Here is a 24,830-nt window from a genome sequence, read left to right on the forward strand (position 1 = left end):
TGTGTGTGTGTGAGTGTGAGTGTGTGTGTGTGTGTGTGTGTGTACTGTAACTGAGCCCCATGAGGTCTCTTGGGAAAGTACTAATGTGTCAGTTCCATGGCTCATTTCTTTCAGTTTCACTGGCTGGTCCAGGAGAGCCTAACAGAGGGCCACAGACAGCTCCATATGTAGCCTTCACATTTATTACACTCAGGGACTATTCATATAGCTACACTTCATACAGCCTTCACTGGAGATGACAAATGGGTGCACATACCATCTGTAAACATTATCTAAGGATTAATATTCTATAATTTAGGTCATGTTTTCTCAGAGGCATTTCAGATAGCAGTCACATGTGATCATATGATAACAGCCAAATGTGCCATCATTTACCACTATCAGATATTCTGATAAAAGTCCTCTCCACACCTTATCACACAACAACATGTATTTCCAATTTGAATATCCAGCCAACTTAGACACTGGATCGAACAAATAATACCCATTGTAAAACACTCAAGAACTGCACAAAACAGACAATGAATAAAGTAAGCTGTAAATGTGGGCATATTTCATTAATGTGATAATTCAAAGTGCAAAACTTACATTGGTAACATAGAAATTATAAACTGACAAATAGCAACAGCATTTAAATTCTACCTTATTGTGCCACTTCAATAGCATTATCTGTCCCCCAGAGAAATAGAGAGCATATGTAAAATGTTGATTTAGCACATCACCTGAATGTAAAGCATCTTCCGTTATAACATACACCACTTTCACTGAGCTGTTGTGTTTTACATTGTACTTTCTCCCTGTGGTTTCAAAGCAAATTAATTAACGTGATACAGAACAGGGTAGAATGCAAATATTGCAGGCCTCACTTTAGGCCTGCGTATCCTTTTATCCCCCCTTTATTGGACCAAATTATTTAATTGGGTCTCTCTGATTGTGCTCAGACACAGAAAGGAACCCAGGCCATTGTGAGCATCCCTACAAGCCACAAAGCAGTATCAAATTCAATTCCCATCAAAACGGCTGGCTGCCACAGAGGCCCGGGAGATTAATGAAGATCTGCGTTAAGGCAAAGCGCTGGTCTGAGATGGGAGATTTCTCCAAAATAAAAGGGCCCTTCACCAAGAACAAAGGGGCCCTGAAAAGCAATGGGATTTTCCGGGAGGGTGAAATAAATCAAAATGAATTGAAATCAGTTAGGGAGGGAAGGTAAACTGTCTGAAATAAAATACATTTCTTTCTCCGTCGTTTGATTTAATGTTCTAAATCAACAAGTTGAAAAGTATCATATGGTAGCCTGATATTTTTGATATATGGCACATATTTGTTTTGGGCCCAGAGCTGGCAATCAGACTAGAAGTGAGACAATTAAGATAAAAGGTTTATCCAAAAATGTCTAACAAGTTATTTAAAAATGTTTTAATAAGAGTTAAATAATACAATTGGGAACTATAGCTCTGCAGAAACATGTTCTCACATGTGAAGACAAATAAACAAATAGGCATTCATCTGTTTCTAATAGTTGTCTTACATTTGTGAAGTTATTATGAGGAATTAATATGAAACATGACATGCTGCACAGGAGAGCACACAAAAATATAAATGCAATATGCAACAATTTCACAGGTTTTACTGAGTTACAGTACTGAGTTCATTTTACTGAGTTCATATAAGGACATCAGTCAATTGAAATAAATGCATTAGGCCCTAATCTATGAATTTCACATGACATGGAATATAGATATGTATCAGTTGGTCACAGATACCTTTAAAAAAATGCAGGGGCGTGGATCAGAAAAGCAGTCAGTATCTGGTGTGACCACCATTTACCTCATGCAGCGCAACACATCTCATTGACATTGAGTTGATCAGGATGTTGATTGTGAGCTGTGGAATGTTGTCATAATCCTCTTCAATGGCTGTATGAAGTTCCTGGATATTGCCGCAAACTGGAACACGATGTCGTACACGTCGATCCAGAGAATCTCAAACAGGTTCAATGGGTGACATGGCTGGTGAGTATGCAGGCAATGGAATACCTGGGATATTTTCAGCTGGGATGGGGCCGTGTGCTATCATGCTGAAAAATGAGGTGATGGCGGCAGATGAATGGCATGACAATGGGCCTCAGGATCTCCTCATGGTATCTCTGTGCATTCAAATTGCCATCAATAAATGCAATTGTCTTCATTGTCCATAGTTTATGCCTGCCCATAACATAACCCCACCGCCACCTTGGGGCACTCTGCTCACAACGTTGATATCAGCAAACCGCTCACCCACATGACACCATACACGTGGTCTGCAGTTGTGAGGCCGGTTGGACGTACTGCCAAATTCTGTAAAATGACATTGGAGGCGGCTTATGGTAGAGAAATTAACATTCAATTCATTGGTTACAGCTCTGATGGACATTCCTGCAGTCAACATGCCAAGTTTTTTATTTATTTTATCAAACTAGGCAAGTCAGTTCAGAACAAATTCTTATTTTCATTGATTGCCTAATAACAGTGGGTTAACTGCCTTGTTCAGGAGCAGAACAACAGATTTTTACCTTGTCGGCTCAGGGATTCGATCTTGCAACCTTTCGGTTACTAGTCCAATGTGCTAACCAATAGCCTACCTGCTGCCGCAAATACACACTCTCTCAAAACTTGAGACATCTGTGGCATTGTGTTGTGTGACAAAACTGCCCATTTTAGAGTGCTATTTTACTGTCCCCAGCACAAGGTACTCCTGTGTAATGGTCATACTTTTTAAGCAGCTTCTTGATATGATACACCTGTCAGGTTGGTGGATTATCTTGACAAAGGAGAAATGCTCATTAACAGGGATGTAAACATATTTGTGCACAACATTCGAGAGAAATACGCTTTTTGTGCGTATGGAAAATGTATTGGATGTTTTTTTCAGCTCACGAAACATGGGATCAACACTTTAATGTTGCGTTTATATTTTTGTTCAGTGTATACATATTAGGAACTCAGTCGGGGGTCTCAATTTACTGTTGAGACTAAGAATAGTAGAATACACAAGGTGCGAGTACAAAATTTGGTTATGAATCAGTAGTTTTTCTCACTGACAGTCAATCAATTAGCCATGCCAGCTAACACTTTTTAGATTGGTAAGTTAGTTTAGCCAGTTATCTAAACTTGCAGTAATCATTGCCGGATACTGCCCGAGGGTCCTGACCTCCAGGGGGCCCCCACTGATTTTGTTAGTCACTCTCACTCAGATATCATTAACATGGCATAAGTCATGGCAAATGTGTAGAATTGCATGAAATTAGCTTAAAAACTGCACAAATGTATCTCTTCATCCCATTGCAAAATTGTTAGAATGAAAGAAAATGTGCTTTAATACTGCAAAAACATATCTCTGCCCCATAGAAAAATGAGTAGAATTGCAGGACATTTTTCTAAATTGCATCATTTTCTCTCCGCCCCCTTGGCAAAATGTTTAGAACTGCAGAAAACTCGCTTTAAAACTGCAAAATGTCCGATGACAAAATGGGTAGAATTGCATGTAATTTGTCATAAAATTGCTACATTTTCTCTCCGCCCCCTTGGCAAAATGTGTAGAACTGCAGAAAATTCACGTTAAAACGGAATCAAGAAGGGTGGCACAAACTAATTTGCCTGCCAGGTAGGGGTCCCCCAACCAAATCTAGCTCATGTCCCCCAAAAGACAATAGCCAGCCCGGTTCCTTAATATAACAGAATCATCTGCAGGGCAACATACATCAATTGGATTCAAAAGGTGTGTGAATTGATCTCTATTCTTGATTTTTTGTGTGATTTGTTTTGTATAACAGTGATTGGAAGACTTGTTCTCTGAAAACTACTAGTGTTGAAAGGTGGTCTCTGTCAACTACAGCTTGATAAACAATATTTGTTTAGTTTGACACCTTTGAATCCCTATGTTGCTTTGCTCATGTTGTGAGCGATCAACACTTTCTCACAGACGATTTAACACCGAGGCATCTTTAGATGGAGTCCTTTTAATTCTAAAGTAGTGTATGACATTTTTTGGTTTTAAATTCATAATTCTCAACCCTAAGTATCCTTTCAAAACAAGTATTCCCACAATAATGTTGCTTTTTCTTCAGGTTTTGACCTGGATTTCAGGTGAATTATGATAATCGTTCATTTTTTTCTGTTCTGAAAAAGAGTTAAACCGAGATCACAAAACAATATTTCATTCCAAACTTTTGGGGCGGATGCCACCCAAACAGTGTATTCCACTCTTTCACATTCTCAGCATGGTGTGTCCCGGCCCTCCATATATACCTCATAGATGCTACTCGCTGGAGCAGAACATTCCAGCTGCCACCTGAACATCTCAGTATTTTTTGAGGTATTTCAAGCTTTTATCTTCTTGATAAATAATTTGCAATAGTATAATGTATCAGACTAGAACATATTTGCAGGGAGCCATGGAGGTTAAAGTGCCAATCTCACCTTTTTAATTTTTTTCGCCCTGAAGACAGTGATTTCCATATATAGAGTGACCAGGGTTTGTGTTGAGCATGAGCAATCGGGATGAAGCGGGCTGTGACACATATTGCTGTCAGAGATTGGAAATGAGGCCTTCTAACCTGTAGGCAGCCTCACTGGACCAATCAGCTTTGTGCATTGCAAATGCATTATCCGCCACAAAAAAAATAATTGTGACTGTGACGTTTTTATCTGAGTCGTTGAAAAACTTTACTCTTTAATGCAGTTTTGTAGAAATGCATTCTTATCCCTCCTGGAAGACATGTACCTACTTGAAACCTGCAAAATGGTGAAAGACTTATTTTAATAGACCACAACAGGTTCAGTATGGGACACGTTCTGATTTTGGAAAGAGATAGGTACCCTGCCGTATAATCATGGGAAATTGTTTAACTTCAAGCAGGAGGAGACTTTCATCTGAAATTATTATTTTCACTCTCAAAAATAGTTTTTTTTTTTTTTTTTTTTTTAAATTTTGAGGCAGGTGCTTTTCAAAGTGAACATCAATCTGCGAAAGGAGACATCATCGAATATGAATATCAACCACATAGGATAAATATGTATAATATAGGTCTATTACTGTTGCTGCCTTTATCAATAAAATAAAAACGTGTTTGTATTTTTACTATAACTCAGAAACATTTCATACAAACAGCTGATGAGAAATATATTTATAGTATCTAGACACACAATCCAAATGATTACATCCACATTCTGGTGTGAGCATTTATATGAATCCCATCCTGAAGAAAGAAAAGACAGTGTTCCGTGGGAAGCAAACAATCCATGGAATCTCCCTTTCAGATTTGGCTACATTGTGTGTGGGGACTTTCTCTTAGGCCTATAGCTTGGGGTCCTTTTCTTGTGGGGTCCCTGTGATACTTGGGTAGGGCCTCTCTGGGACACAATGCAGGAGGAGTGAGACAGAGCAGGGTCTAGAGACTACTCTTAACCCCACTCTCAGGAAGCACGGACAATAAATCAATACACTGTCCCTCTCCGGCAGGGGCCAAATGTAAACAAATTGAAAAGCATCCTGAACAAAACAGATTGGTGACTGAAACCCACAGACTCAATAGGGAGACTCCTACAATTGGAATGCTTTATGGTGCTTCCCTTACACTTTGCACCCTGAATCGTACCACTCACACCAACATAGCAGTTCATTGCTAATCTTGTTTCGTTTTCTTGCGTCAAACTTAAAATGTAGACTACAAAGCAGCAGGTATGATGCCACACACTCAGTATCTAAAGTAGTTGAATTGTGCAACTAATTTCAGATGTGTTATTTGATAAACAGACGCGCCTCAACGACATATGATCCAAGGAGCAGTGTAGAGGTTGTGGATTCTCAGTCTACTGCTGATTTCCAAATCCTCTTCAGATGAGCCACAGCATCCTCCTAACAGAATCATCCTACACTGTACAGAGCCCAAAGGCACAGGCGGAGAGCTCTCAGCGTGTCAGTGCTGCACGCCACAAGTTCAATTAATGGATCTATAAAAGGTTTACTTTTTTTTATTTTTTTAAGAGAATCTGTCGTAGCTCTTCATCAAAGCACTTCATATTTCAGTGAGTTGGAATGGTGGTAGCACATTTGGCAGAACTAATGCTACATAAATCTCAAGTAATAAGCAGGCCCCGGGGGACATCATCTAAATGAGGATTTTACAGAAATTTGAACCTGCCTGCAATTTGATTCCAGCCTTAAGTGCATTTGTTTAACAGGTGCTTGAGATGCAGACGTTTCCCCTCCAAAGTGTTGCTATGTTTCCTTTATTAATTTGTGGATTTGGGTGTGAGCAGGAGACTGTGAAGAGAAAGGGGAGTTTACAAACACTAACCAAAGGTTCAGAGGGGGCTGACTCTTACATTCACCGTATCTACTTTTTTGCTTAATTTACAAACTAATGATTTAAACCTCCACAATCTGTTTGGGGTCAGCTCTTGTGTATTTTGGATACGCTTGGCTATTAGCATCACTGAAAGCTTCAAATGTGTCAAGCCTGCTCCTCCTCCAGTGGTAGTCACCTACTTTAATTTCCCCGAAGGCCTCAAAGGGGGATGGATTCAACTAAAATCACAAGCTGTTTTGTTGGCAATCCTTTGTGGCCTATAATGAATCTAATGAATATAAAAAGAGAGGGGGAGGGAGGGGGGAGAGAGGGATGGAGGTGGTGAGAGGGATGGAGGTGGTGAGAGGGATAGAGGGGGAGAGAGAGATAGAAGGGGGAAAGAGAGATAGAGGGGGAGAGAGGGATGGAGGGGGAGAAAGGGATGGAGGGGGAGAGAGGGATGGAGGGGGGATAGGGATGGAGGTGGTGAGAGGGATAGAGGGGGGAGAGGGGGTTGGAGGGGGAGAGAGGGGTAGAGGGGGAGAGAGGGATAGAGGGGGAGAGAGGGATGGAGTGGGAGAGAGGGGTAGAGGGGGAGAGAGGGATGGAGGGGGGAGAGAGGGATGGAGGGGGAGAGAGAGTGATGGAGGGGGGACAGGGATGGAGGTTGTGAGAGGGATAGAGGGGGGAGAGGGGGTTGGAGGGGGAGAGTGGGGTAAAGGGGGAGAGAGGGATGGAGGGGGAGAGAGGGGTAGAGGGGGAGAGAGGGATGGAGGGGGAGAGAGGGGTAGAGGGGGCGAGAGGGATAGAGGGGGAGAGAGGGATAGAGGGGGGAGAGAGGGATGGAGAAGAATACATTTTGACCACGCTGTGTTGCTTTTACTCAACAATTTTTGATCCTCAACAATGGGACAAGGGCGAGTGTTTTTGTACCCTTAATTTTCCTTTGTGTTTCATCTTCATCACCTTCACAGCACCACATTCAAAGTCTTAAATTGGAGAATAACTGCTGACTCCACCGTCCCTTGGACAAAAGGGAGGCTTTAAGATGAATCCCTAACTGTCATCGAGCCAGCGGAGCAAAAAGGCAGAAAATAAAACAACAGTCAACTCAAAAGTAGTATTCGCAAGGCCCTGAGGCACTGGGCCCTTCTTGTCTAATACCACACAGTACCATGTTGCCAGATCTCCAGCCACCTTTTAAACCTGCGCTTCATTTACTCAGCCACTTCTGTGAGAACTTGTAGCAGGAGTTTGGCACATGAATTAAAGTGGTACATCTGATAGGAGCGTGACTGCGTGCAGGTGGTGGCCTAGTGGAGTCATGGTGTAGCTGTCAGAGGAGAGCACTGATTTCACAGGCCCCTCAGGTGGAAGGATCCAATCAACAGGTCCATTGTTCATGTCTCAAACCTGAATTTAGGCCAGGTCTTAAACTCAAAGGAAAAGACAAACTTTTATGAAACTCTCCGAAACACATTTGTGTCAATTCTACAAAAAGCATATTACAAGACTAGAACACACCAAAAAACATATGTGTGAGAATGTGCATGTGTCATAACCCTAAACATAGGTTGTCTGATACCAGATCCATTTTGAACTTTGAGGGTTATCCCTTGTGGATGGATACGCACATCGACAGGGTTTATGATTTAAGCACAATTGTGTGTCGCTGGTTGTTGTATGTTTCCCAGGCCGTATAATAATTTATATTCGTAAGCATGCAGTGATAACACTCCACTCAGCAGCTGCCTCTGTGCATTGGAAATTGCCATTATGCATCTATAGTGCCAGGAAGAAACATATTTTCCCACTTTTAAAGTTTGCAAGCATGAGGCATATTTAATACTATGACACAAGGTTCCTTTCACGTATCACTTGCCATCTTTAAAAAAAAATGTCTATATACCTAGTTCGACTTTAATGGGTATCTAATTTCAGTTATCAGCTTACAGGGCAGTAAGTAATCATTTGCATGAGTGCCCTAAGCAAATATGCTTCCATAAGAAGCTCATAGAATAAACTCTGGAATGGATTGCACTTCATATTGGCTATGCCCTGATGATCAATGCTTTTAGAAATTGGGAGACCAGATTGTTTGGTCTGTTGGAAAAATCTTTAAGTAGAAATTGAGGCATTTCCCACAAAACCCTCTGTACTTTTAGATGTTAATGATAAGGTTCCTCTACCGCCATGCTAGTCTTCGTTCCTACCAGAGGCTGATCCGATAGACCCGTTTCCTCCATAAGGTCAGTACCAGGTGAAGTACACCACGCTGAACACACAGACTGTATAATATGGATTTGTACTTGAATTATTCCATCCTCTCTGTGCACTTGATTTGATTTGATTTATTAGGATCCCCATTAGCCGACGCCAATGGCAACAGCTAGTCTTACTGTGGTCTGACATATAAGGAAAAAGACCGTACAGACAAGATACGTTACAATTTAAATGCATTACTCTGTGGTAATTAAACCACAATGCAGTACATGCTGTCACTTTTAGCCTCTTCCTCTCTAAATAGTACTGCGTTCTTCTGTGGCCCTGTTATGTTCACAATTGTTTGTATTCCTATGCAAGTGTGTAGCTAGTCTATTTTACAACCTGTATCTCTGAGTGTTAAAGTATTCAGCTCACAGCCATATTTTTTTCATTATCCCCATATAAACCATTGCGGTCTGACCAATGATAACAAGCCTGAGCAGACAGAAGGTCAGAGTGATTACTTGAATCTGTCGGCTTTACGCACGAGGGGCTAACGCTACTGATAACCTTCTGCCTCTCACAGCACCACTACTACTGATACTCCTTAAGACACAGAGAAAGCCACATGGTGCCGTTTGATTATCTGAAACCACTTTGCCTCTGACAGCCCTGATAGTCTTCCCGGTACACTTTACCTTTATGGAGGAAAATGTTTCCTTTCGATTATTGTAAAGGATTACTGTAATAGATTACCGTAAACGATCAAATCAGGTGTAGTTTCACCTTTTCAGAACCTCCTTCAAAAATCTATTACAATGGTAATGCACAACAGATATTGACAGATATGTTCTCTCTGTGCAAGTTACTCTGTACAGTGTAAGTGGTGACGAAAACCCATAGACGTTTGACTTGCTGATAAAAGAGCCAGACATTGTGAGGAAAGCGAATTACTTCCAACTTTGGATACATTTTATCAGACACTTACAAGTGCCATGCTCTACCAACTGAGCCACACAGGAATTGACACTTAAAGTAAAAGCCATTACTTTATAAGGAGTAAGAACATCTCCAGCATAAAAGTAACAATACAAGTCTTGATATATTCACCTTATAATGTCCTGCCCATCTGACCTAGTTCCTCATCGAACGTGATTGTTTTCTTCCTTCTGACCCATTCAAAAATAAGAAAAACGTTGGTAAATAAGAATTACATTTGTCAAAACAATTCAATAACGTGCACAGAATGTGAACAATATGTAAATGTAAATGTAAATGCTTCTTTTCAAGTAGCACACGGAAGCAAACGTTCGTTAACATTAGCATTCTCATAGAAAATGACTGCCGGTGTTAGCTAGTTTAGCACATTAGACTGTATGTAATGGTGGGTATCCATTTTCAATCAAAGATCAATACTTGAAATGGCAATGTTGTTAGACACAGAATATCAATGGCAAAATACAAAAACCGTGTCAAAATGTTTTACGTAGATAACATTAGGATATTTGCAATCTGTTGTGCCACAAAGCTAACTAGCACCGCCAGCTATTCTCTATGGGAATTCTAATGCTAATGAGCGTTGGATTCCGAGTGCTCATACTATGTGAAAACAAACGTTTACATTTTTTTCTACATTTTCCTCAACATATAACTAAAAAGGATTATGCATGCTATTTAACAGTTTTGACAAATGTAATTCACATTTAGCTACTGTACGTTTTGTTTGTTTGTGAATGGACCGGAAGGAGCAAAACAATAGCAACAAATTGGATGTGCCCTTGTTGCCAGGTGTCATAAGGTAAATAGGCCTTGATAAAACATAACAGGATGTTCCATTGTGTGGGGTAAATAGAGAAACATCTCAGAAGAGGTTGGCATTTTACTGGGTTACATCAGGCTTGTGTGTCTTCTGGTTAGACAGCTAATCATCATTGCAGGGTGGTGGGAGCGCCACTGTAGGAGGCTGATCTTAGGAATATGTCAGAATTATATATCAGATGTAAATAACAACAGACAGGCTGGGACAAATGTTAGAACAACAACTTCAGAGATGTAAAGACTACAAAGACAACCCACTCTCTATCTCCCTCCCAGACCATAGACAGTTTTACAGTATGGAGCATGTACGTGATGTGCTTGTTTGTGCGCTATTACTGCAAAAGCCACAACTGTCAGAGTTGTTTCCAGTATACTATATCACATGATACCTGCATCAATCAAACCTTCAACCAGCTGACTACTGTTGTGAGGCAACCTAAGCTCTAGTATGGCTTGCATAGCAAAGTGATCTTGGCAATGTGACCTCATTGATATGCCTACAATGATTAGCAATTTGCAAAACTTTTAGCCGAACTCCTAACAGTGTGGTAATGCCTCTTTAAAACCAAGCTGTTCAAACATACATATGGCTAAAAGTCTATAAAGATTGTTTAAAGCGCTAATGATTTTGGAACAAAGGTGACTCTGATTAAAGCTATAGGTTTTACCACCTTAGAGGTGATGCTATTTTGCATGTCTTGTAATTTCTCCCACTTGGTGGAATTATGGTTCATGCGGAAATAATAGCAATGTAAACAATATTAATAAACATGACGTGAGTAGACAGTCCAATGATTATCTGGAGTAGTGTGAATATTAATGCCACAGTCCAAATCAATGCAGGGGTTGCAAACATTGTCTCCTCAGTGTAGCCACGGTAAAGAGATTTTCTTCCTATTGTATTCCTGCTGCTTCACTAAGAGTGATCCATCTGCGAAGTGGCCATAGATAACAGATCATAGTTGAACAAAACAAAACATCACTGATTTTATACTTTCCAAATACTCACATTTCAATTCATATTGGTTAATTTTAGTGTAATTAAGAGGGTTTTGAGAGGGACATAAAAGAGACAGGATCATTGTCTGGGATTATTCAGTTGTGCATAGCATTAGTATGTAGTGCAGCCCTCTTGAATTAACTGGTATGAGAAATCAAACATTACTGTGAAAACCTTTTGATTGGGGAGCACATCTTCTCATGACTCTACCCACAGTAGCATAGCTAGGTGTATACTGTGAGTAGCCTAGCTAGGTGTATACTGTGAGTAGCTTAGCTAGGTGTATACTGTGAGTAGCCTAGCTAGGTGTATACTGTGAGTAGCCTAGCTAGGTGTATACTGTGAGTAGCCTAGCTAGGTGTATACTGTGCATAGCTTAGCTAGGTGTATACTGTGAGTAGCTTAGCTAGGTGTATACTGTGAGTAGCTTAGCTAGGTGTATACTGTGAGTAGTTTAGCTAGGTGTATACTGTGCATAGCTTAGCTAGGTGTATACTGTGAGTAGCCTATCTACAGTGGGGAGAACAAGTTTTTGACACACTGCCGATTTTGCAGGTTTTCCTACTTACAAAGCATGTAGAGGTCTGTAATTTTTATCATAGGTACACTTCAATTGTGAGAGACGGAATCTAAAACAAAAATCCAGAAAATCACATTGTATGATTTTTAAGCATTTTATTGCATGACATAAGTATTTGATCACCTACCAACCAGTTAGAATACCATCTCACACACCTGTTAGTTTTGCCTTAAGAATCCCTCCTGTTCTCCACTCATTACCTGTATTAACTGCACCTTTTTGAACTCGTTACCTGTATAAAAGACACCTGTCCACACACTCAATCAAACAGACTCCAACCTCTCCACAATGGCCAAGACCAGACAGCTGTGTAAGGACATCAGGGATAAAATTGTAGACCTGCACAAGGCTGGGATGGGCTACAGGACAATAGGCAAGCAGCTTGGTCAGAAGGCAACAACTGTTGGCGCAATAATTAGAAAATGGAAGAAGTTCAAGATGACGGTCAATCACCCTCGGTCTGGGGCTCCATGCAAGATCTCACCTCGTGGGGTATTAATGATCATGAGGATGGTGAGGGATCAGCCCAGAACTACACGGCAGGACCTGGTCAATGACCTGAAGAGAGCTGGGACCACAGTCTCAAAGAAAACCATTAGCAACACACTACGCCGTCATGGATTAAAATCCTGCAGTGCACGCAAGGTCCCACTGCTCAAGCCAGTGCCCATCTGAAGTTTGCCAATGACCATCTGGATGATCAAGAGGAGGAATGGGAGAAGGTCATGTGGTCTGATGAGACAACAATAGATATTTTTGGTCTAAACTCCACTCGCCGTGTTTGGAGGAAGAAGAAGGATGAGTACAATCCCAAGAACACCATCCCAACCGTGAAGCATGGAGGTGGTAACATCATTCTTTGGGGATGCTTTTCTGCAAAGGGGACAGGACGACTGCACCATATTGAGGGGAGGATGGATCGGGCCATGTACCATTGAAGATGGATCGTGGCTGGGTCTTCCAGCATGACAACCACCCGAAACACACAGCCAGGGCAACTAAGGAGTGGCTCCGTAAGAAGCATCTCAAGGTCCTGGAGTGGCCTAGCCAGTCTCCAGACCTGAACCCAAAATAAAATCTTTGGAGGGAGCTGAAAGTCCGTATTGCCCAGCGACAGCCCCGAAACCTGAAGTATCTGGAGAAGGTCTGTATGGAGGAGTGGGCCAAAATCCCTGCTGCAGTGTGTGCAAACCTGGTCAAGAACTACAGGAAACGTATGATCTCTGTAATTGCAAACAAAGGTTTCTGTACCAAATATTAAGTTCTGCTCTTCTGATGTATCAAATACTTATGTCATGCAATAAAATACAAATTAATTACTTAAAAATCATTCTGGAAATTTGTTTTAGATTCCGTCTCTCACAGTTGTGTACCCATGATAAAAATTACAGACCTATACATGCTTTGTAAGTAGGAAAACCTGCAAAATCAGCAGGTATCAACTACTTGTGCTCCCCAACGTATGTGTATGCTGTGCATAGCTTAGCTAGGTGTATACTGTGCATAGCTTAGCTAGGTGTATACTGTGCATAGCTTAGCTCAGTGTATACTGTGCATAGCTTAGCTAGGTGTATACTGTGCATAGCTTAGCTAGGTGTATACTGTGCATAGCTTAGCTCAGTGTATACTGTGCATAGCTTAGCTAGGTGTATACTGTGCATAGCTTAGCTAGGTGTATACTGTGCATAGCTTAGCTCAGTGTATACTGTGAGTAGCTTAGCTAGGTGTATAGTCCTGTGTGGCTCAGTCGGTAGAGCATGGCGCTTGCAACGCCAAGCGTCGTGGGTTCGATTCCCGCTGGGGCCACCCATATGCAAAAGTAGTGGCCCCAGCCGACTTGTAAGTCGCTTTGGACAAAAGCGTTCTGCTAAATGGGATATATTATTATTATTATTATATTATTACTGTGAGTAGCTTAGCTAGGTGTATACTGTGCATAGCTTAGCTAGGTGTATACTGTGCATAGCTTAGCTAGGTGTATACTGTGCATAGCTTAGCTAGGTGTATACTGTGAGTAGCTTAGCTAGGTGTATACTGTGCATAGCTTAGCTAGGTGTATACTGTGCATAGCTTAGCTAGGTGTATACTGTGAGTAGCTTAGCAAGGTGTATACTGTGAGTAGCCTAGCTAATTGCATACTGTGAGTAGCCTAGCTAGGTGTATACTGTGAGTAGCCTAGCTAGGTGTCTACTGTGCGTAGCTTAGCTAGGTGTATACTGTGAGTAGCCTAGCTATGTGTAGACTGTGCATATCTTAGCTAGGTGTATACTGTGAGTAGCCTAGCTAGGTGTATACTGTGAGTCGTTTAGCTAGGTGTATACTGTGCATAGCTTAGCAAGGTGTATACTGTGAGTAGCCTAGCTAAGTGTATACTGTGAGTAGCTTAGCTAGGTGTAAATTGTGAGTAGCTTAGCTAGTTGTATACTGTGAGTAGCCTAGCTAGGTGTATATGCTGGCATTACTGTATCAGTCCATTAAGTCACTGAGAGAAATCATAACATTTCTTTCCTCAGGGCCTAGCTGGTCCCGGTTAGCTTGTAAATACCCAGGCAGGAGGATGCTGCAGGGGGTCAAAGACACCACATCTCCCTGCAATAATGGCTATGAATATCAGTTACATCTCTCACCTGTAATCATTGGCCAGCATTAAAAGCATTTTTTCAATGGAGGGGACATCTGCATACCTTTTCAACGAATGCTGGGGGGATGCATCTCATCTCTGCTCTCTCAAACAATGTTACAAACAGATTAAGACCCTACCCATTTTTGTTCTGTGTCATTTTTCAAAACATTTTTTATTATTATAGAATTTAAGTTTTTTATTTTCTTATAGAGAATAACTACATCTAACGTTCTCGGCAGGAGCGCAAAAACACAAGCTTATCTTTCCATCCAAATTGACCCAATTTACAAAAAAATCCCAAGTGTCGCGCACAAACCCAGATGACAGGCCACCACTTTGTGAGCTAAACAAACAAAGTTAGCCGAGGACATGTCAAGTTCAGTTTACTGTGTCAAACCCATGAGACTGGGGGAAACGGAGGTCATTCAACTGGCAACAACAGCACAAAGTGATATCAACACAAGACGTGTGTCGGAGAAAAGCAGCAAACGTTAAGTTGTTGCTTTGCTTCATTTTCTCAGCTTCTAACTTTCAGTTTATAACAAATGTAGACTACTATTTTGACATTATCAGGCAATAAGCTCCTTGGGTGATTTGAGGGTTTGGACTGTTTCTTTTGTAGCAAGGATGGACAATGTGACATTTTTATTTTTTGGAATAAGAAAATCAAACGTATTTTCCAGTGGGAAGAAAAAAAGAAAGCACCAACATAATTCACTACGTTAAATCTTTCTCCAAATAAATCAAATGAAAATAAGTATGTGAGAAGTCCTATGAAAAGAGATAACGTAACAAAACAACACAGTATAAAACAGTAATGAATTGACAAACGGAAGTATCTTAAGCCACTGTAGAGAAACACAAAACCCAAAGCCCAGTTAGTATCCTCAGTTCCACTTTATCAGGCATCTAGACTATTGTCCGTGGGGAGTTCACTTAAAGACGGACTGTTTACTGGCTGAAAGACTAGGCATGCATCTGAAGCCTCACAGGCAAGATAATGTATCCCAGGCAACAAAACCAGACGAATCACTGTGCATTAAGACTGACCGTACAAAAGACAACAATGGCTTGCATAAACACTATTTAGAAACCTCCACATGGCATTGAAGAGATGGGCGTTGACTCAGTATTGCAGCAAAGCCGGCACATTGTGCGGAGGAGAAAAGAGGTCTGATGAACAGGAAGCCTTATTTAAGAGAGCTGACAGTAACCATACAACAACGCCATTGTGGGCCTGCCACCATGCCTGTGGGTCTCTACATCAGGACAAATTATGAGAGAGTCACCCCAGAAGATACACCGTGCAGTTGGGCCTACGTAAATGGAGGCCAACAATAACGGGGGACACAAGATGTCTGCACCTTTACCCAATGCTGCACGTTAACATGCAGAGAACATCACCACTCTCATGACCCTGGACAGATGGAACTTTAAAGGAAATTTCATTTTTTCCCCCCCCAGGAAATCCTTTCATTTTAAAAGCAAGTTAAAATAAATTTCACACTTTTAAAGTCAATTCAAGTTTAACAGGGAAAACTTTAACTCTGTGACACACACACACACACGGGGCCATGTATACATGGACAGAAATACACACACACACACACACACACACACACACACACACACACACACACACACACACACACACACACACACACACACACACACACACACACACACACACACACCAATGGCCCCTGCCTCAAGCTCCATCAATCTTCTGACAAAGAGATGACATCACCAATAAGCATTCCCTCCTTAAGCTTTAAGCAATAAGTAACGTTATTTACTGCTGAGATAAGCCCTCCCTATTGTCTAGCCCTCCACTTTGCTCTTTTATCTCGCAGCTGAGGAATCAAACAGCATTTTGCTAAGGTGACGGAGCATGCACAGGATTCAGAGCTAAAGCAATACAAAGGATTTCCTATCTGGTGGCCTTTCACACTGCCACAGGCTTAGCCAGTTGAAAACAACAGGACCAGGTTGAGATCACTGCCTCACTAAGCCCGTTGGTTTTTCCAAAGTATCTCCCTGTTTTTTTTATTTTTACAAGGGACTTACACAGCATGCGATATTTGAAATGTAACAGATCATTAATAGATGCTTTTCAGTTTGGAGAGAAAAAATATTATACTAATAATATATTTTGATGTTTGTCAAATTAAGTAAGTATTATGATCTCTCACATGTTGAGCAGAAGGTATATTTACAAATCATGCGTACCTGGATTTTCACAATTATGTGATATTGATTACATGCAATTGTGATGACTAATCTTCATTTGACAGTTAGGCTCTGTCTGAAGACAGTTTAGGGTAATGGGACATATAGCAGCCAAGAGAGCTTACCTTGCACTCCAGACAAGTACACATGCCACAGCTATATACTTAGAGGTGTAACTATTATCCAGTTCCTAGTAAGTCAGCTAGGGACTGCTGAGCGCATGATATGCCCAATAGAATGGAAAGGGATGGCATTAACCATTTTTTGGGGGGCTAATAAATAAAGTCAGAATATGTGGTAATGCCAACTATTTTTCAATATTGTCAACCTTTTGGATTCTATTTCATCACCAATAAGCTATTGTAAAGTGGCTGTTCCACTGGATGTCAGAAGGATGGATGTCAGAAGGTGAATTCACCAATTTGTAAGTCGCTCTGGATAAGAGCGTCTGCTAAATGACTTAAATGTAATGTAAATATTTCCTTATATACAAGACTAATACAAATAATCTGATTCAAAGTGTGGAGAGAAGACAAACCATTTTCTTATTGATTGCAGAGGAAATAAAGAAAAAGTTAAAAGTCACATAGTTCTCCGATTTTTTTTCCACTTGAGTTGAACTTTTCAGGGAAAACAAACAAATTTGTTGTAATAAATCAAGTCTTACAAGACAAAAAAAACTAAGATTTTTTTTAAACAAGATATAATGCCCCTTTATATCACATTTCATCCAGTGTCAGAGCAATTCTCTTAAAAGGGGATATTTCTTGTTTATTTGTGGAGCGGTAGATAGACAGTCATGTTAGGCCTGGGGAACTTGTCAGATATTCATTTTGCCGGTGCTTTACAAAAGCTGAGCACACAGTCTCAGAGGAATCACTCAAGATTCCCAATCTCTCCCCCATGTCACCAGACAAGAACAAAGCCCCCATAGTCTTTTCTCATAATTTCACTGCAGCCTGTCGAAATCCTGTTTTCATTTTCTCCCTCTCTTCAACAAGTACTTTATGCTGGGATCAGTCAGGTCTGAGCCGCCCACAAAAATCTGCGGCTCTCGCTACGTCGTCTTTCAGCGCAAAGTTTGACACAACACAACTCCCAACCATTCACTTTCCTACACAGTGCAATTTGTTTCCATTTGTCAAACAGCATTATCCTCCACAAAAGAAAATGCTGGCACAATAAAAAAGTTTAAAAAACAAAGATTTCCCCATCAATCCAAAAGGGCCACGTGACTAGCTCTTCATTAGCCCTAACAAAATAACCATTCAAATATGCAGTACCTTCTCTCGTTATGGATACTTGTCGTTGCATTATGTGTTCACTCAATTGATAATGAAACACCTTTTTTTTTACAGAATAGAATGCTTATACACACACCTCTTAAGAATCCGCAGCACCATGTGACATGTCTCTTAAAATGCAGACAGGCTAACTGACAAAAGTCTGAATTCAACCATCATGTCATTCGTTGCTTCCCCATTGTGCTGATTCATTTTGCATTTTATTTCTTCACTCATTGTGTGGCCGTGGCCGGCTGGGTTTCTCTTTATGTTGCTTAGATGGCTATTTATTGGAGCTCCATCAGCACTATGTTAACAGCATCGCTATCTTCCCACCTATTCAGATATGTCTTAAAGTGGCCCTATTATGAGAAACGTGGAAGGTATCAGGTTAATAATACTTATTGTGGCAACTTTTTTATTGCCATTCTCACGGCCTTATCGAGGGGCGAGCAGGGAGGATAGATGCCGACTGTGATTGTAGATTATGCCCTGAGTATTCCTATTGTGGCATGCACTGCAGTCCCAGATAGGTTGTGAATGCTGTCAACGTTGTGTCAGGTGTATTAGCACTTCGCAGAGCCAGGCTGCTCCAGCTGCTGTGTGCCTCAGCCCTCCCTCAACCCTCACAGGGCCCTGGCCACCAGCCTGACACCCGACACAAAGTAATCACAGATCACAGCATTTAATCACTGAAACAAGCACTCCAGAGGATCCCCGTGTCAATATCCCACTCTCTCATTATCTGTTCGGATTGCACATCCACACTGTCAGATAAACAGAGTGGAAAATTAAGATTAAAAATATGGTAATTTCATTTCAGGCAGCCGGCTCCTCTCACTGGCCCATTATGCTATTGATTACCTCTCAATTCAATTTCTCTTTCAATATAAACTTTAATCTATTTGCAACCCAACAATTCAACTCCCCCGAGGCTATTTGAGAGTAAGTAACCATTTAATATGATGCAGGCTGAAATTTCACTGGCGTTAATGAGTTGTGTAAATCAGGCAGCTTTGAAAGCACCTAATGGCCTGCAGTTCACGACCCACGTCTCAGCCGCTTTCTATAGCCTACTTAACCAAGGCTAAATACCGCCATTTAGACGTAACAGTTTACTTTCTATAGCCTACTTAACCAAGGCTAAATACCGCCATTTAGACATAACAGTTTACTTTCTATAGCCTACTTAACCAAGGCTAAATACCGCCATTTAGACATAACAGTTTACTTTCTATAGCCTACTTAACCAAGGCTAAATACCGCCATTTAGACATAACAGTTTACTTTCTATAGCCTACTTAACCAAGGCTAAATACCGCCATTTAGACATAACAGTTTACTTTCTATAGCCTACTTAACCAAGGCTAAATACCGCCATTTAGACATAACAGTTTACTTTCTATAGCCTACTTAACCAAGGCTAAATACCGCCATTTAGACATAACAGTTTACTTTCTATAGCCTACTTAACCAAGGCTAAATACCGCCATTTAGACATAACAGTTTACTTTCTATAGCCTACTTAACCAAGGCTAAATACCGCCATTTAGACATAACAGTTTACTTTCTATAGCCTACTTAACCAAGGCTAAATACCGCCATTTAGACATAACAGTTTACTTTCTATAGCCTACTTAACCAAGGCTAAATACCGCCATTTAGACATAACAGTTTACTGACACCCCTCTCCAAATGTGTTACGATTACCGTTTGTTCTCAATATGAGGAGCGTAGTGATAGAATCCATTCAAACCTAGAGTCAAATTCCACAGCTGATGAGAATTTCTATTCTAAACACGCAGCAGCATGATGATCAGGGGGAAAACATGTTGATAGGTCACAAACTTGATTTCTTCAAAAGCATTCATGCCTTTCACATCATTTTATAGTGGTCTGAGTGGTCATCTACTATTCCTGCTAGCACATAATCCAACTACTTTTGATCTGCTTTTCATTCAATAGCTTTATCCAAGAAAAGAGGTAGCGATATAGTCCTACTCCTATCTGGTTTAATAAGACAATCAATGAACACAGTGCAATTACAAAGGAATGATGGAGTCCCTTAGGGCGGCGCCCAATTGGCCCAGCGTTGTCCGGGTTAGGGTTTGGCCGTCATTGTAAAACATATATTTATCTGCTTATATCAATAGCTTATATCCAATATATATATATATATATATATATATTTAATAATACAATCAATATATATATATAAAGGAATATGGAGTATATATATATCCGGGTTATATATATATATATATATATATATATATATATATATATAAATCTATTCTGATCAAAGCACAATGAATGATGAAAACATTGAGACAGGTGTATCCTCTCTGGCCTTACTTGTCTTCAAATACAAGTAAACGCAGGTAGGTAGCCTAGCGGTTAAGAGCGTTGAGCCATTAACCGAAAGCTTGCTGGTTTGAATCTTCGAGACAATTAGATGACATATCTGTCGATGTGCCCTTGAAGCAAGGCACTTAACCCTAATTTCTCTGGATAAGAGTGTCTGTTAAATTATGTAAAATGAGTACAACATTAATTTGACTTAAAACTATTCAGACTCACCGTCTTTGTATGCCGACCACACTACGATGTCTTGAACAAGGAATTGTGAAATCAAGAGCTGGATGATATTTGGGCATCCTTGGTCCTGTATGGCTCAGTTGGAAGAGCATGGCGCTTGAAACGACAAGATTGTGGGTTTGATTCCCGGGCGCCACCAACACATTACAATGCATGCAAAAATGACTGTAAGTCGCTTTGGATAAAAGCTTCTGCAAAATGGCATACAGTATATTATCCTCATGTTGTAGACTGCACAGAGGGCCACAGTACACGGGTCAAAAGTCATGCAATGGTGTGCGGTCTGTCACAGGGCCGTCTCAAAGATGACACAGCTCCCCTCGCACGGACTCCGGTCAGTTAGTCACATTGGAATGTGTTTTGTTCATATGTACCCGAGAGGGTATCGGGAAAGCTGTGTCGCAAATAGACACAAGCCACACTAGAATCCGAGGAGGAATCTGTGAATGGCTGATTTAGGATAGATCTCAGGCTGGAATGAGGAATTTGTCTCCCACAGGAGCATGAGAGCATGCAAAGTGATTATTTTGGTCTCGTAAGAACTCTGAAATTCTTCTGAAACAATCACAACAACAATGTAGACTTGAACACACTGGTTTCTAATCAACTCTATGCTGTTTAACGTGACTGTTCTGCATGGATACACGATCTCAATGAAGATCCTGCTTACGTCAACCACTTTCAAAATGAACTTGATACATACAAACGCTCATTCAACATGACTATATAAATGTTTTTGTTTTCTACAGAGAGTCAAAGGTGTCCTTTTATCTAGTTCCAGCCAGCATAAAGTGGCTATGACAAGCCAAGTATTTTGGTAACACAAATGCATAAGGAGAGGGGAAAACAGGTGAAAACGTTAGCCACACTATCAGATATACTCCCAGGGATTCTCAATCAGCTCAGACAAAGGAGCGAGAGCTTGGTATCAGATGATTTAATGTATTTAAAACTTGACTGACAACTATAGAAAGCTCACACTCAGTTTGTGAGATGTCTCAGTACTTAAGGAGTGGTGCTAGAGAACGGTCCTGGGAGATGGAGTAATCAAATCTTGAGAGAGCAGTCCACAATAAAGAAAGGAGACATAAGGGCCTGAACAATGTCTCTACCAATCCGCCCCGGTGCAGGGGTAGACGATACCAAATAATACGACAGTGTTCTGAGTCTTTGAAATCAGCATTTTACCTATTTTAGTTTGTGGCTGGGGACTGTTGGAAAATCAATCCAGGTGAAGCTGGTTGAGAGAATGCCAAGAGTGTGCAAAGCTTTCATCATAGCAAAGGGTGGCTATTTTGAAGAATCTAAAATATAAAATATATTTTGATTTTTTTAACAGTTTTTTTGGTTACTACATGATTCCATATGCGTTATTTCATAGTTTTGATGTCTTCACTATTATTCTACAATGTAGAAAATTGTAAAAAGAAAAACCCTGCCTCTGCTGCAGAGGATAATTTCATTAGAGTTACCAGTCTCAGAAATTGCAGCCCAAATAAATGCTAAACAGAGTTCAAGTAACAGACACAACTCAACATCAACTGTTCAGAGGAGACTGAATGAATCAGGCCTTCATGGTCTGATTGCTGCAAAGAAACCACTACTAAAGGACAGCAATAATAAGAAGAGACTTGCTTGGGCCAAGAAACAAGAGCAATGGACATTAGACCGGTGGAAATCTGTCCTTTGGTCTGATGAGTCCAAATGTTAGATTTTTGGTTCCAACAGCCATGTCTTTGTGAGACGCAGAGTAGGTGAACGGATGATCTCCGTGTGATGGTGAGGGGGTGCTTTGCTGGTGACACTGTTGGTGATTTATTTAGAATTCAAGGCACACTTAACCAGCATGGCTACCACAGCATTCTGCAGAGATACGCCATCTCATCTGGTTTGCGCTTAGTGGGACTATCATTTGTTTTTCAACAGGATAATGACCCAACACACCTCCAGCCTGTGTAAGGGCTATTTGACCAAGAAGGAGAGTGATGAAGTACTGCATCAGATGACCTGGCCTCGGCAACCCAATCAACCCAATTAGGCCCTAAAAATTGTCAAAGACTCCAGCCACCCTAGTCATAGACTGTTCTCTCTGCTACCGCACGGCAAGCGCTACTGGGGTGCCAAGTCTAGGTCCAAGAGGCTTCTAAACAGCATATACCCCCCAAGCCATAAGACTCCTGCACATCTAATCAAATGGCTACCCAGACTATTTGCATTGCCCCCCCTCTTTTATGCCACTGCTACTCTTTGTTCTTATCTATGCATAGTCACTTTAATAACTCAACCTACATGTACATATTACCTTAGTTACTTAGACTTACCGGTTCCCCGCACATTGACTCTGTACCGGGACTCCCTGTATATAGTCTCACTATTGTTATTTTACTTCTGCTCTTTAACTACTTCTTACTTTTATTTCTTATTTGTATTTTTTAAACATCATTATTGGTTAGGGGCTTGTAAGTAAGCATTTCACTGTAAGGTTCTATTCGGGGAATGCAACTAATATCATTTGATTTTGAATTGAGATGGTTTGGGATGAGTTGGACTGCAGAATGAAGGAAAAGCAGCCAACAAGGGCTCAGCATATGTGGGAAATCCTTCAAGACTGTTGGAAAAGCATTACAGGTGAAGCTGGTTGAGAGAATGCCAAGAGTGTGCAAAGCTGTCATCAAGGCAAAGGGTGGCAGTTGTAAATGAGAACTTGCCTAACTGGCCTAACTGGTTAAATAAATGTGAAATATATATATATATATATATATTGAAGAATTTAAATTATAAAATATATTTTGATTTGATTAACATGTTTTTGGTTACTACATGCTTCCATATGTATTATTTCATAATTTTGATGTCTTCACTATCATTCTACAATGTAGAAAAAAGTAAAAATATAGAAAAACCCTTGAATGAGTAGGTGTGTCTACACTTTTGACTGGTGCTGAACATCACAAATGAATATCAAAGGAAATTTATATATATATATGTAAGGAGTTGCTCTATTACTGTAATCACCATAGAAAGTTGATCCCAAATTGAGAGAGTTAAAACCCAATATTTCTCAATAGACTGAAAGCAAATAAAGCTGCCTTTCTAGAAAGGTCTCTGAAATTATTTGAAAATTTAATTTTGGGAAATAGATTACGCGGACGATTAATTTGATAATATCAGAGTCATGTAAAATTATAAAAAGGCAAGTTTTTATCATGAAATAACCTTATGGTATAGAATATAGAAATACATCTAGATATACAGTATATGATTACACACTTTGAATAGAAATATTAATAGAGCTCGCTTAACATTTTCAAACACACTGTTGTGTGTATGACTGACTGTGTTGTTTTGGGAAAAGAATGGAGGCCAGTTGTTGAGTATGTTATAAGCATTAGTGTGACTGTAAATGTGTGTACTGTGAGTTCTGACTGAGTTACGGCAAAGCAGGAGGGTCTGGTTGGTTGGGTTGGTTACCTGTTTGGCTGTGTGGAGCAGGGAGGCTGCCTCCTGGTTGGTTGGGTTGGTTACCTGTTTGGCTGTGTGGAGCAGGGAGGCTGCCTCCTGGTTGGTTGGGTTGGTTACCTGTTTGGCTGTGTGGAGCAGGGAGGCTGCCTCCTGGTTGGTTGGGTTGGTTACCTGTTTGGCTGTGGAGCAGGGAGGCTGCCTCCTGGTTGGTTGGGTTGGTTACCTGTTTGGCTGTGTGGAGCAGGGAGGCTGCCTCCTGGTTGGTTGGGTTGGTTACCTGTTTGGCTGTGTGGAGCAGGGAGGCTGCCTCCTGGTTGGTTGGGTTGGTTACCTGTTTGACTGTGTGGAGCAGGGAGGCTGCCTCCTGGTTGGTTGGGTTGGTTACCTGTTTGACTGTGTGGAGCAGGGAGGCTGCCTCCTGGTTGGTTGGGTTTGCTACCTGTTTGACTGTGTGGAGCAGGGAGGCTGCCTCCTGGTTGGTTGGGTTGGTTACCTGTTTGGCTGCGTGGAGCAGGGAGGCTGCCTCCTGGTTGGTTGGGTTGGTTACGTGTTTGGCTGTGTGGAGCAGGGAGGCTGCCTCCTGGTTGGTTGGGTTGGTTACCTGTTTGGCTGCGTGGAGCAGGGAGGCTGCCTCCTGGTTGGTTGGGTTGGTTACCTGTTTGGCTGCGTGGAGCAGGGAGGCTGCCTCCTGGTTGGTTGGGTTG

Source organism: Oncorhynchus masou, chromosome 10 (assembly GCF_036934945.1).
Source record: "Oncorhynchus masou masou isolate Uvic2021 chromosome 10, UVic_Omas_1.1, whole genome shotgun sequence".
Lineage (NCBI taxonomy): Eukaryota > Metazoa > Chordata > Actinopteri > Salmoniformes > Salmonidae > Oncorhynchus > Oncorhynchus masou.